The sequence below is a fragment of the Hippichthys cyanospilos genome, chromosome 1 (genome assembly GCF_059441005.1).
Source record: "Hippichthys cyanospilos isolate Australia breed blue-spotted pipefish chromosome 1, RoL_Hcya_1.0, whole genome shotgun sequence".
In the NCBI taxonomy this organism is placed as follows: Eukaryota; Metazoa; Chordata; class Actinopteri; order Syngnathiformes; family Syngnathidae; genus Hippichthys; species Hippichthys cyanospilos.
Window position 1 is genome coordinate 15,777,297 of NC_142369.1, and position 12,704 is coordinate 15,790,000.

The 12,704-nt window shown below is 39.6% G+C and overlaps 1 protein-coding gene across 2 annotated transcripts in view; it reads left to right on the plus strand.

Annotated features, from left to right (window-relative positions):
• rtkna (rhotekin a) overlaps window positions 1-12,704 on the plus strand; it is a 74,148-nt gene that overhangs the window by 30,034 nt on the left and 31,410 nt on the right. The gene's annotated exons all lie outside the window — the stretch shown is intronic.

Below are 12,704 nucleotides of genomic sequence, written 5' to 3' on the forward strand. Positions count from 1 at the left end.
ATTCAGTTTTGATCAACAGTTTTTTTTAAATTACCAAATAATTCTCATATACAATTATTAATCTATGATTCATGAAATGTATTGAATAAAGCAATTCATGTGACTAGTCCTGTATGGCTGCACATGCTAATATTTAACGCAAATGCTGTATCATCATACCTGCATTTACAAAGATAATAAAGCTTAGCAATGCTCAGTCTTTTGAGTAATGTTTTTGGAGTGGTGTTGTTTTGTACCTGAGAGCTGTTTGTAATATTTTGGCTGCATTATTTCCCCAAGTATCTCTCAGTACAACAAGCAAATATGATCAAACTATAGGGCTATATGATGCATGCATTGAACTCAGATTTCCTTTATGTGCACTTTTCTGTCTTTTAGAGGGTTCTTGTCATCCACATTTAAACTATATTTAAGTTGTAATGAGCGTTTTTTTTTTTTTTTTTTTTTAATGACCTCCCAGCTTGCTAGTAAGCAGGCTAAATGACAGCCGAAATCTATTTTCAGAATACAGTGTATCCCCTTTGGTGGCCCGTTGAGCCTGCAGCTGTGCCTTGGTGTTGCTGAGCCTTTGCAAGCGTTGTGTAGTCATGCTGGCATTGGCGTGCACGTTAACAGTGAGAGCAACTTTGTGCATGCCATCCATCCTTTCGGGGTTCACTTGCAGTGCACAGCTGTGAATTTTGGGCCTCACGGGTCCCTCTGGGAGCGTTTGTCCACATGTGTTCAACTCTGTGTGTGCGTGTGCCTGTGTGTGTGTTGCCCATTGTGTTTGGACAGAGGAAGGAGTGATGCCAGGCTGCCAGTAACAAGAGTAAATAAACAAACAATTTCTGTCTGCTTTGCAAAGATGGAAAAGGGTCTCTTTCTTATCCGTTGGCAAGAAGTTCTCATTGGCTGGATTTTTCCGGGATTAATGATTGTTAAAAGAAAGTGTCTGTGGTGCAGCTGTGCAACGCTTTTTTGATCTTGTCTGACCTGAAAAGCACACTGAAGCATTATTTTTTTTCAGCTTTGACTTGTAAAATAAAACTTGAGAAATGAGCGCCGCATAGGGGCAGGTGACCCAACTCACTTTGCAAGTGGCAAGTAGAAGTCTGACTGGAAGTATTCTCAAAAAAGAAGCTTTAAACTGTTTAGCTGAAGGTAATTATCAAAGTACACATGAAACACATAGAATTAAGCATTTTGTATTTAAAGCAACCACAGAGATTCTACTACCCTATCACCAATATCAAATGGGAAACCCAATAGGTGCATGGGCTAACCAATTACATTGACTTGGTGGTGACGCTACCCATAACACAACGGATATTTGAACACAGACAGCACTGCAACACTTGGAGACCTACAGCACCATTTACTCTAAGAAACACTCAGCCACATTATCATTTTCTCCTGTGAGGAGCGGCTAATATTTGAATAGCTTAGAGTCTAATAACCGGTTTTGTAATGAAGTGCCCTTACGTGGCCGTGGCGTGCGTGCCAGCAGCACAATTGAAGGACAAATTATGACCAAAAAATGTTTTTAAATTGCATTGACTTATATAATTTAATGAGGAATCTTTAATAGGTCTTTTTTTTTCAGACCGGTATTGGTATGAGTATTCACTCGTTGAGTACTCACAGATACCAAGCGCCAATACTGCAAGTACTTTTGACATGTAAAATTTCGCTTAACACAATGGCAAAAATATTGGGAACAAAGACCTTTGTACAGATGACTTGCAAATGTGTCAAAATACTGCATTGCAGCACCAACTACTGCCAAGGAGGGATTATTCAATGTCAGATTATTATTATTATTTGTCCAAGGTATTGATGTCTGGTATTGGCAAGCCTCACGAGTTGCAATAACTTAACATAAGTCTTGACATTGGCCAGATAGAGAAACCTGGAGTCTCTATGCACCTATCCTTTGTATTTATCGTATGTTTTCATGAAGTACGTTATCATAGAATAAAATTTTCATTATTAAAAGGCTTATACCATTTTTGGGGGGTTTGTTTATTTGTGGGGCTGGAGAAGAATTGAATTAAACACTTATCTCAAGGCACCACAGCAATGATGTTGAATGCCTTAGGGCAATCCACAGATCACGAGGTCTGTTTGGCCTAAATTGATCAGTCTCTAATAAACGTGTCAGTTGTGAACACAGAGCCTGCATTTGTTTCATCCTCACATGAAAGTGGCACTTTGTCTGAATGCTGAATCTGCCCAATTATGTTGTGAAACGACACCAAACTATTTAAATGTAGCTATTTTATTGCATTTATTAGGAGAGGAATGCATCGTGTGATTTTTGGAAAACAATTATCTCCAGTCTGTAGGTCGCCACACAGAGAGATCGGTATTTGGCAAAAATATATCAGTTTCCACTTGGTCAACTTTGCCATCTCCCTTACCCAATCGCATGTTTACTCTCCCTCCTCCATCTCACCCTCCGACTGGGCGGGTTTATGAGACAGGGTTTCTTTGTGCGAGGCTGAGCTGTACAGTTTGCTGTCTTACTGTAATTTGTGGAGGTTTATTTGCTCTCATAAAATCTCCTGCTGGATCATCACAAGTTGCCGTTATTACAGCGAAAAGCCGTTTGGGATTCTCCCTCCGGTCGTATATACCTGTAATGCACGCCCACCCCGTCCTCACGCCAAATGACTAACTTCATGACTCACATAGGAGTATGGTATGTTTTTAACCCTTTAAAGGGCATGAGCAGCTGTGCCATCCATGTCTAATTTTAGAACTACATTTGTATCTCTAGGCGTATTTTATCCAGCAACTCCAGGAGATAGATCATGTAATATCAGTTCTATTTCTGGCTCATCTGCTGAAAAATTGTGTAACTAATAACAATGCGTAGCCGCATAAAACTTAATAAAGACATACAGCATTTTGCAGTCATTTTCTATTCCAATTCATTTAAAGAGAAACTGTACTGTTCCTGTCCTTGACATTAAAAATCAAGTATCACCAACATTTTCAAAACTAAGAGCTACTTTTTTGGTACTGAGTTATACAAAGGGCTACTAGTTTGATACACACTTCTGAAATGACAAATTTGCACAAAGCATCTGTCATAGTGTTGTTGTTAAAGGTTAATTTGTGTTATATCCTTTCATATGAAACCCCAATAATATTAATGATCTCTCACAATAAAAAAACATCTGTGGTAAACATGTACATCGATTGTAGTATGTAATGTAAATGTAATATATGTATTGTTGTTTATAAAATTTCTAAAACATAATTTGTAAGAGATTTACAGAACAGGCTTACGAGCTACTCATGTGATCCTTGGGGGCTACTTGTTGCCCACGGGCAATGCGTTGGTGGTCCCTGTTTGAAAGCATTACATTAGATGGGCTGATGCCTGCAAAAACCATGTTAAAATGTCACGCACCCCTCTAAATTGCCTTCTTATGTTCGATCTCCCGTTGGAGAAGTGTTCTAGAACAACCAGCACAAGTTGCAATCGATTCAGTGCCACTGAGAATGAAGTAAACTGGATGAGTATGAGTATGTATCTACTGTATGAAGCTGTACTTTCAGTAAGCACTGATCCAAAGGTGAATTCTTCAGTAGAACACAGCCTTGTTATTTTTGCGCTTGGCATCCCATTTAAAAAGACAAGTACGATTTCAGTGCTGAGGTTCTCACATTCTTTAGTCATATAATGGCTTGGTGAGGTGTTACGCGAGCAGGCTTTGTTATTTTCATGCCGCGTTGCGAGTCACTTTCTGACTCTTCGCGTTTTAACAGGTCTGTACTAGGAATGACAGCATTCTTGGCGTCTGTGCTCTTTCCTCTATGCTCACAAGTCTCTCACTTCATTGCTTCTCCTCGAGTCGCAAGTGCAAGGGGGCCCGGTGTCCACGAAATGCAGGATTCCCCCCTCAAAGCCCGAGACGGCTGATGGGAAACAGGAAATGGTCTTGTGCAATTACTGTTTCCCACTGGGAGTGACATCATGATAGCGTTGAACTCTTTGCCGTGAATAGACTTAAACACAGCATTTCCTGTTACCACAGCCGGATACACGTGAATATAGTTTTGTTTTTATCTAGCTTCCGCCTGGTTTCTAACCCTTCTTCACCTTAGTAATTCTGCCCTGTTCCGTCAGAGGGTCTTAGATGGACAATTTTGCCACTTTGCACCTTAACTGACTTTGGTTGTGTGTCTGAGCATTGCAGCTTTTAAAAGGGACATTGGATCTCTAAGGTCATAAATGTGTGCTCCTGTAATAAAAGTAGGATTTGAAATGATCATTTCATTTTGCAAGTTATCCATTGTTTGTGGAAGTCCAATCTTGTGTGTGTGTGCGTGTGTGCGTGCGTGTGTGTGTGTGTGTGTGTGTGTGTGTGTGTGTGTGTGCGTGTGTGTGTGTGTGTGTGTGTGTGTGTGTGTGTGTGTGTGTGTGTTTTGACCTCATGGGTTGGAGTGACCCCTACAGGGCTCCAGCCGAGAGGAACTTGGACTAGAACACAAAAGCAGCCAGTTATCAAAAACACTGCAGGCACAAAGACCTGTCTTGATAACATAATCTCAGACAATGGACTGTGAAGTAGTCCCATTTGTGCCAGAAACAACGCAAAACATCCAATACTAGTAAAAGATGAGAATGTGGATTTCAAATAAACATATCGTATGTATGCCGGAAGTCCAGTGGGGTCATCCTAGAACATGATTACCAGAAAGTAGTGACCGGTGTTGCCAAAGATACAACGAAGAACTAAGTTACTTTACTGATTACTTCCTTTAAAAAGTAACATGGATCAGGTTAATGTTGTAATGGAATATGTCAATATTTTTAATGTACATTGTTGATAAATATAACGATTACATTTAGGGACTTCAGCAGAATATAAACCGTGATATTCCGACTTCTTCATAAGCTCGACGTAAAGCAACCTTCACCCGACTGCATGTAAATGTAGCCAATGACACACTTAATTTGAGAGAACACATTGCTTAAATATGACTGTTTCCTCATTTTAGCTTTCCTCATTGCCGTTAATTGCTGGCTATCAAAATGAAGTCTTCATTTGGTGTGAGGATTCTATAGTTTGGTCATGTATGCTTTGAACTCTTGGCCCTTGATGAATGACAACATTCCACTTAAGTCCATTAGTGGAAAAAGACTGACCCAAGAACTGGAACATCTTACAGCCATGGTAGCTGAACCTCTGACCCGCTCTACGATGATGAGTAAGGGGAGGGTAGGTGGGAGTTTCTTGCTGGTGTCATGTTTGACCTATCACACGCTCCCAATATGCTAAATGTAGCAGTAGTCATGTCTCGGATAACTGCAGGTTCTCGACGGAGCTGAAGTATCTGTTAGTTTTAGCCTTGCTGAACATATGTAACCAGCACCATCTCGATTGCCTCTATGTGCCATTTTTCACCTTTAATAAATATTAGTTTTTCTCCCAGTTGCGTTGGGAGTTCCATTTAGGCTACTGTGCCCACCTCATGCTTTGTAAATGTGAGGGCCTGAGAGGGCAAAGGACAATTTGACAGCATTTAATCTCCGTCTGCAGTCAGACAGTGAACCAGTATTGCACTGGAGCAAGACTGATGAATCTCTACCTTGTTGATGAATTTCCAGTGGCAGCAAAGGTTAATCCGATTTGTATGGAAACCAGAAAACAAAGCACGTAGGCCATGCCGGCTCACCTGGTGTAGAATTCATTATGGGCAACAGCTGAGTCTTTTGGTGGGGGTCTGACGCCGTTGCAAAAGAGTACCTTGGGAATTTCAAATTGGCCTCATATTGAGCTTGGGCTTAGTCTATTATTCAGTGGTCTTGTCCAAGAAATTTGTTCTCTGTATGAATACATTCCTCTTCCTATTATTTGAGCCATTGTCATATTTTTTTTTCCGTTTCAGTACAGGTTTCTTGACTTAAGGCTTAAGGCATTGTCTCTTTTTTTGTTTTCTTTGTCTATTCTATGATTGTGGGTTTTCTTATGATTTTCAGATAAAGCTTTATTAATCACATATACAGGTGTATATATATATATATATATATATATATATATATATATATATATATATATATATATATATTAATGTGCATGGAGAAAGTCGTGGGCTGGCTTTTCTCGTGCGACATATACTGTATGCTGGACTATGTAGTGAATTACGGGCTAAAACAAGCTGGTTCCTCTAGAGCTATAACCTGCCTGTTTTCCATGTCTCCCACTTTCATTCAGGATAATTAATGGGCTTTCACAGAGCTTGCTGATTTGAATCAGGTGCGATGGCCAAGGGAGAAAGAGAAAACGGGCAGGATTTGGCTCTTGACAAAGTGTCCCCACTGTCAGGAGTTCCCCACCCCGGGGCAAGAGGTTAAGGGTGCACATTAAATGAATGAATGTGTATCAAACTTTCATGAGCTACATATATAGATACAGTACATGTATAGATTCATATGACATATTGCAGCAAAGAATAGAACATTGTATCATATAAAAATGCAATAAACAACACAATTAAAATGGTGATGATTTGTGCCTATGAAAAAGATGTCAAGGTCTTTGCCAATCTCCGAATGAGATTGTTCAAATAAAATTATAGTGCGTACAGTATGTGTGTGTTTGTATAGTGTGTTAGCTCAGCTCAAGCCTGTTTAACTACCAGGGATGTTTGTGCTAAAGCTAACAGCGGTTGCTCTCTGGTGATACACGGTACAGTCATGTCTGAGCCAATACACATTCCTCAACAATGAAGCACTTCATCAAAAACTCCTGCCACTAAGCCCGTGTTTGCGTGTGTGTGAGTAAATATTTGAGTAATAAATCAGTACTCTTGGCTACTCACTCAAGCGGATCACTTTAGTTTGGTAAAGGGACATTTGTTTTAACACCTTGGACTTGACTGTGCTTACTTTGTAACAGCAGGTCTCATTGCAGTATATCTCTTCTGTTGTTTGCTAAAGAACACCAGGAAAAACATACAGTGGCTTTATGTAGAGTAAATGCTGTATAAAAACTCTACACACCCCTGTTCCAATATCAGGTTTGTTGATGATGAAATGATTCATCCATTCATTTCGTTAAACCCAATCCGTCCACAATGCAGTACTACAAAGTTCAGCACTTGAAGTTCTAAAAGTTGTTTTACTGCTGTAACAATTATTTTATTATTTTTGTTGAATAATTTGTGAATCAGATTAAAAACATATTCATTTCCATCCTATTAATAAAAAATAAGACATTACAAAAAATGCTAGTATAAAAACATTTTTCATGATTTGGTTGCTTGTTTGTTTCATAATTTAAAACAAATGGCAAAAATGTTGGTCACTGTTTTCCATAAGTAAAAGCAAATATTGGCATTTTTTTTTATTTTGATTTAACAAAATACACTAAATTGCACTGTGTTGAGATATGTTTTAAGTGGATGTATAGTCTACCTAACTTTTATTGGTATATGTGGAAAAATGAAAATCCGAGAATTCGACTCAAAAGCCTGAAATTTTTAACAGATAAACAATTTTAGGTCTCTAAATTAAACTACCAAAAATAATTATTGATTCATTTGCTAATCGGTTAGTCACTGATTGATCATTGCATCTCTAAAGTATTTCAAATCTGTGATTTCACTTTAGAAGGACCTTAAAGTGCCTCCGATTAACAGATTAAAATGAAGTTGAAATGTAGACTGGTTGGCGCTCACCGGACATTTTTGCTTTCTAGCAGTAGTCGGAAGGTTTTTTGCACTGGCTTCTGTTTGGAATGGTTGATGCTGCCGATCATGCCACATCCCCAGTTGTGTTGTTGTGGGTGTACACACCTGTGGAACCATATTCGTTCATTTTCCTCATCCTCTTGAAAGTATTTCATTTATTTATTTTTGCCCAATTGAGTTGTCTTCTCATTTTCATATCATAAAAGTCTGGTATCTAAAGGGGTGTGTAGACTTTTACTATCCATCATATCCTTCGCTATGACTGTCACGGCTATTTGTGCTGTGTGTGCTTGTATCTTGCCCTATAGTAGATGGTATAGGTGAATTATATTCCACTTGTTCCTCAGCTCCATGCCAGAAGCAGACTGTGGAGAAAGGAGGCTTTGTATTACATTGTGCACACACCCATTGCATTCTTGGATTTAAAAAAAAACAAAACAAAAAAGATATGAGGTTGTCTTCCTCCCCAGCTCTGGTTCACTGACTACAAACATTGTGGCTCACCACAGCGCCCCAACACTTGGGCGAGTCCTCTCAAATGTAACATTTCATTTCACACCCTAGCTAGCTGGGGCCCAATGCAGCAGTTAGAAGGAGTGAATAGGTGCTCTGTTGTGTGAACGGGAACCGGCTGGATGCGAGGCTGGGGCCAGCTTCCTTTGAAAAACAGTAGCCAAGAGAGAAAAATACCCAGGCGGGGCGACAGGTGCTGTTATTGGAACAAAAGTAACACTTGCACCTTCCAAGCTATGAGCGCCTCTCTTTTATCAATGCTGAAAGCATTTGATCATCTCCTTCAATGGCTGCCTCGCTATATCCACATTTGGCTCTTTTTTTTTTTCTTTTTTTTTTAAGCACAGCCTGCAGGGTCACCTTCTGTTAATCCTCCCTCTCTGCTCTCCACCATGCCAAGACTCTTTAGTTTCAGCATTATATGATTTTGCAACTGCAAATTACACATCAGGATGGAGATAATCCAAATCATTTTAAATAAGATTTACAACTGCGTGCTGTTTTTAAATCAGCATTTTAAAATAGGGATATCTAACATGTTTATTGTTTTGACGGAGAGTACAATTAAAAAGATCGGAGCAGCTGCAGCTGGGCTTTTATATGATGATTGTTAAAATGAACATATGGTTCCCATAATGTGTTTTTCTAGGCATGTAAATTTTGATTTCGTTTTGTTTCCATATGGATACATTTCTGCTTGTATGTGTTCCGGTCTCTTAGCTTATGGGCCAACATCTGCACAGCGCATGAGACTGCGTGCCAGATTTGCTGTTATTTTATTGATTTTTTTTTGCACCTTTGAGAGCTGATGTAGGGGTTGAAACTATTCTATTTCTGCTGCTATGTCTTCTAGCTACTTGACCTGCACACGGGGAGCACTTGGAGCTGCTACATGGCAAAACAAAGTGATGTTACTCTATAGTAATAGTTACTAAATCAGCACATTCCCATTGTGCACATTCCACGGAAGTAGCCAGCATCATATGCACTAAATTAGACTGTTACAGTTATATTTATGGGGCCAAAATGGGCAATCTGTATGCCACTGACATGCCAAAGACTAAGTAACTGCTTGCATGTGTGTCATAAATGTGTGTGTATTTGGCAGGTGCAACCCGATCAGTATTTGGACCGCTACTATATGACCATATGTGGTACTATTCTGTTCTGATTTAGGATAAGAAAGGACTTCTACAAAAAAAAAAAAAAAGTATTTTCTTATAATAATAAGTAAACCAATGCATTTAGTGGGCAACTGGCATGTATTATACACCACCAACCCCCCCCCCCCCCCCCCCCCCCACCACCACCACCACCCCGCCAAAAAAAAACAGTTTGATCAATGTAGCTATAATCTTACTACTTTGCATTCATAGGATAGTGAGCTATGTTTTAAAAAAACATATTCTCAATGTTTAAATACAAGTTGAAAAATTGCTGTGCAATGTAAACCTGATTTTTGTAAATCACAAGTCACAAAACTGAGATACAATCCTCTGAATTTCTGAAGCAACCAGTAAAGTTTGCTTTTTGCCAGGCTCTCATAAATCTATACTCAAATCCTGACAAATTATGCGCTGATTAGTGTTTTTGGAAAAAAAAGTTGCCAGTGAGAGAGGCAACACAAGATGGGTGCTCGTGAGAGCCATTAGCAGTCCACGTTTTTGTTTATACATCTACGTATACTGTCAGGCCACTTTAACAGACTTTTCTGGCATATTTACTTATTTTTATTTGATTTTATTTGAGTCTATAAAGAAAGGAAACACACACAAAAAAAGACTCTTAAACAATAAAATCAAAGCCCCAAATGTAGTATTATTTGTGGAGCATTACCTCAACACTCAGAGCTAACAACAAATAAGTGACACATGCTGCAATGCAAATTGTCCATTTAAACGCATCAGTGCTCAATTTTTCTTGCTGCTGCAGGAAATTATGATGAGAACACATTAAGTGGTTCAGTGATACTGTTAGTTTATGTCTGCGCAGGAGTCCCAAGAATGAGTTTTTTTTTAAATATCAAATGCATTTAAATAATCCATAAAGCTTTCTACAACACACTTGTTGTTGCAGCTAGCATTAAAGGCTTGAGCTCTTCTATAGTCATTAAAAAAAAGCATGACTGTGCTGTCAAAAAATGCCGCAGCGCCACAGGCAAGCATTTTATTGGGGAATTCCAGGTTCAGGAGGCAGGCCCTCGGTAGTAAGATTTGTTTAAAGGAGCCAATTGTTGTGGTTTGAGGTGCTGAGAGGCACCAGCCCACCTCCACGCCTAACCCGATGAGGTCATTCGAAGCAAAGTGTCCTGCTGGGTGATGTCACGTCTCAGGTTAACATTTTCACACAATGACCTTGTCATTATGCCTTCTGTCATCTCCTTTCACCCTTCACTTAAACAGACGGCCTCCTTTAAACTCAGAGCCAACAGGTGGCCATCTGCTGGTACACTTCATGCGATTTAATCCTGTCATCACTGGGTGACAGAAAGGTTAATCCATCTGTGTCTCACTTGAACTCTGTGTGTCGATTGGTTACGAGGAGAAGCTCCGCTCGATTTGATTGGTTGGACAGAGCCGATGACCCCTATTTACCCTTTTTGGAACATTGTGTTTTGTGTCACAAGACATAACGTGGCTGCTGTTCAACATTAAATTGCTCCTCATTTTGCGACATTGACACTGTGATCATTCTTAGATCTGCTTGTGATTACTGTTCTACTTTGTTTTTAGTAGCATTTATACACAGGGATGTGATATGGGCCAATGAAGCATGATACTTTTTTTTCTTTTTGGGGGCGGGGGGGCTTCAGGACATAATACAGAATTAGTTTTACTTTTGAGATGGAGTTTTTAAACTCATTTCACTGTGAATAATTAATCGACCTTAAGAAAACTTGCAGTTCAAGCAAATTGTGCATGAGAGGTGATGAATAAGTGTCTACATCAATGTGTTGCAATACTTTTACACGTCCAGAAGGGGGCAGCTACACCACCACTAAAATATATTTTTAATTTACATTATTGAAACGGATCAAATTTTGGGGGTATTTGTCGTGAGATGGGTAATAATTTTATATGCATTTTATACTTTCATATACCTATTTTAATTCAATGTGTTGAAATGCAAACAACTGTTATTTACCAGTAATGTACATTTCAGTATAACACTTATGCTCTAATTCTTACTTTTATTATACTGCTGGTCTTTGTTTTTGAGTTTATGGTGTCTGTGAGCTTCCAGAAACTATTCTTTTTAGTACAGCTTTTACATTTATGACTAACAGTTTATATACTGTAATTTAATGGCGCTGTTGCAATGTTGAGCTGATCGCATTATTCAACAATAGTACTGTTCCACAATCATAACTATGGCCATATGATATGACCAATGCTCCGTAGCCGTAGACCGGATGTCACACTAAAGCAGTGCTTCTAAATTATTTCTTGCCGGTGTCACGTTTGACCTGTCACACGCTCCTAATATGCTAAAAGTAGTAGTCATGTCTTGGATAACTGCAGGTTCTCGAACATATGTAACTAGCACCATGTAAATTGCCTCTGTAGATGTGTTTAAGGAAATGGCCATAAGGGTGTGCAGTGGTCACAGAGAGGAAGCTGTTAGTCAGTGATTCAAGAGGAAATGCTCTGGGTTTGGAGGGGAACGGGGAGGTTGTTGAGTAGACACAGCAAAGGAATCTCCTCACTTCCTGGGAAAATGTGATACTAATGACAGTGAATTAGGATGATGTTCATTCATTATGTCTCCTCATCCAGATGCTTGTTAACGGATAATATATCACCACTGTTACGCTTTATTCCACAACACCCGTGTTGAACTGTGAATGTAAATTGTTATGGGGACGCTCGCTTGACACAGCTACCTGCTGATGAAACCTTAATCTGATTAACGGCAGTATATTTACAGCTTTAAGTCCAACGTTATCAAGCCTCATCTTGTTTGTGTTCCACATGTCTTCTCATTCAAAGGACTGATGGGCACGTTATGAATTTCTTCAATGACAAAGCCTTCTGCTCTCTCAGTAGCTGAGTCTGCTTTTACTCGTATTTAGTGGGAGTAGGAATCCTTTTCAACAGTTTTAACAGAAGGAGAGCTGTACCATGAATTTTGTCTACAGAGGTGGGCGGTCCGTCACCACCGTCTGACTGTCCATTGGTCCGTCACCGGCAGACACCTGTTTTGCCGAAGTCTCCTTCCTCGGGGGACTTGGCAAAATACAATTGAAAAGTCCTGCATTAAAACGAGAATATATTATTTCAAAATGTTTTTTTTTTTTTTTTTTACCATAGTTGAAAAGTGTAATCTAGTGCAGTGGTTCTTAACCTGGGTTCGATCGAACCCTTGCGGTTCGGTGAGTCGGTCTCAGGGGTTCGGTGGAGCCTCCGCCGCAGAGGTCCACCCCTCAGTCTAGTCTGCAGTTAGTGGGCACAGTCATTGAAAGCGTCCTGCGCTGAGATTTCCTACCATGCACTGTGTTGGTT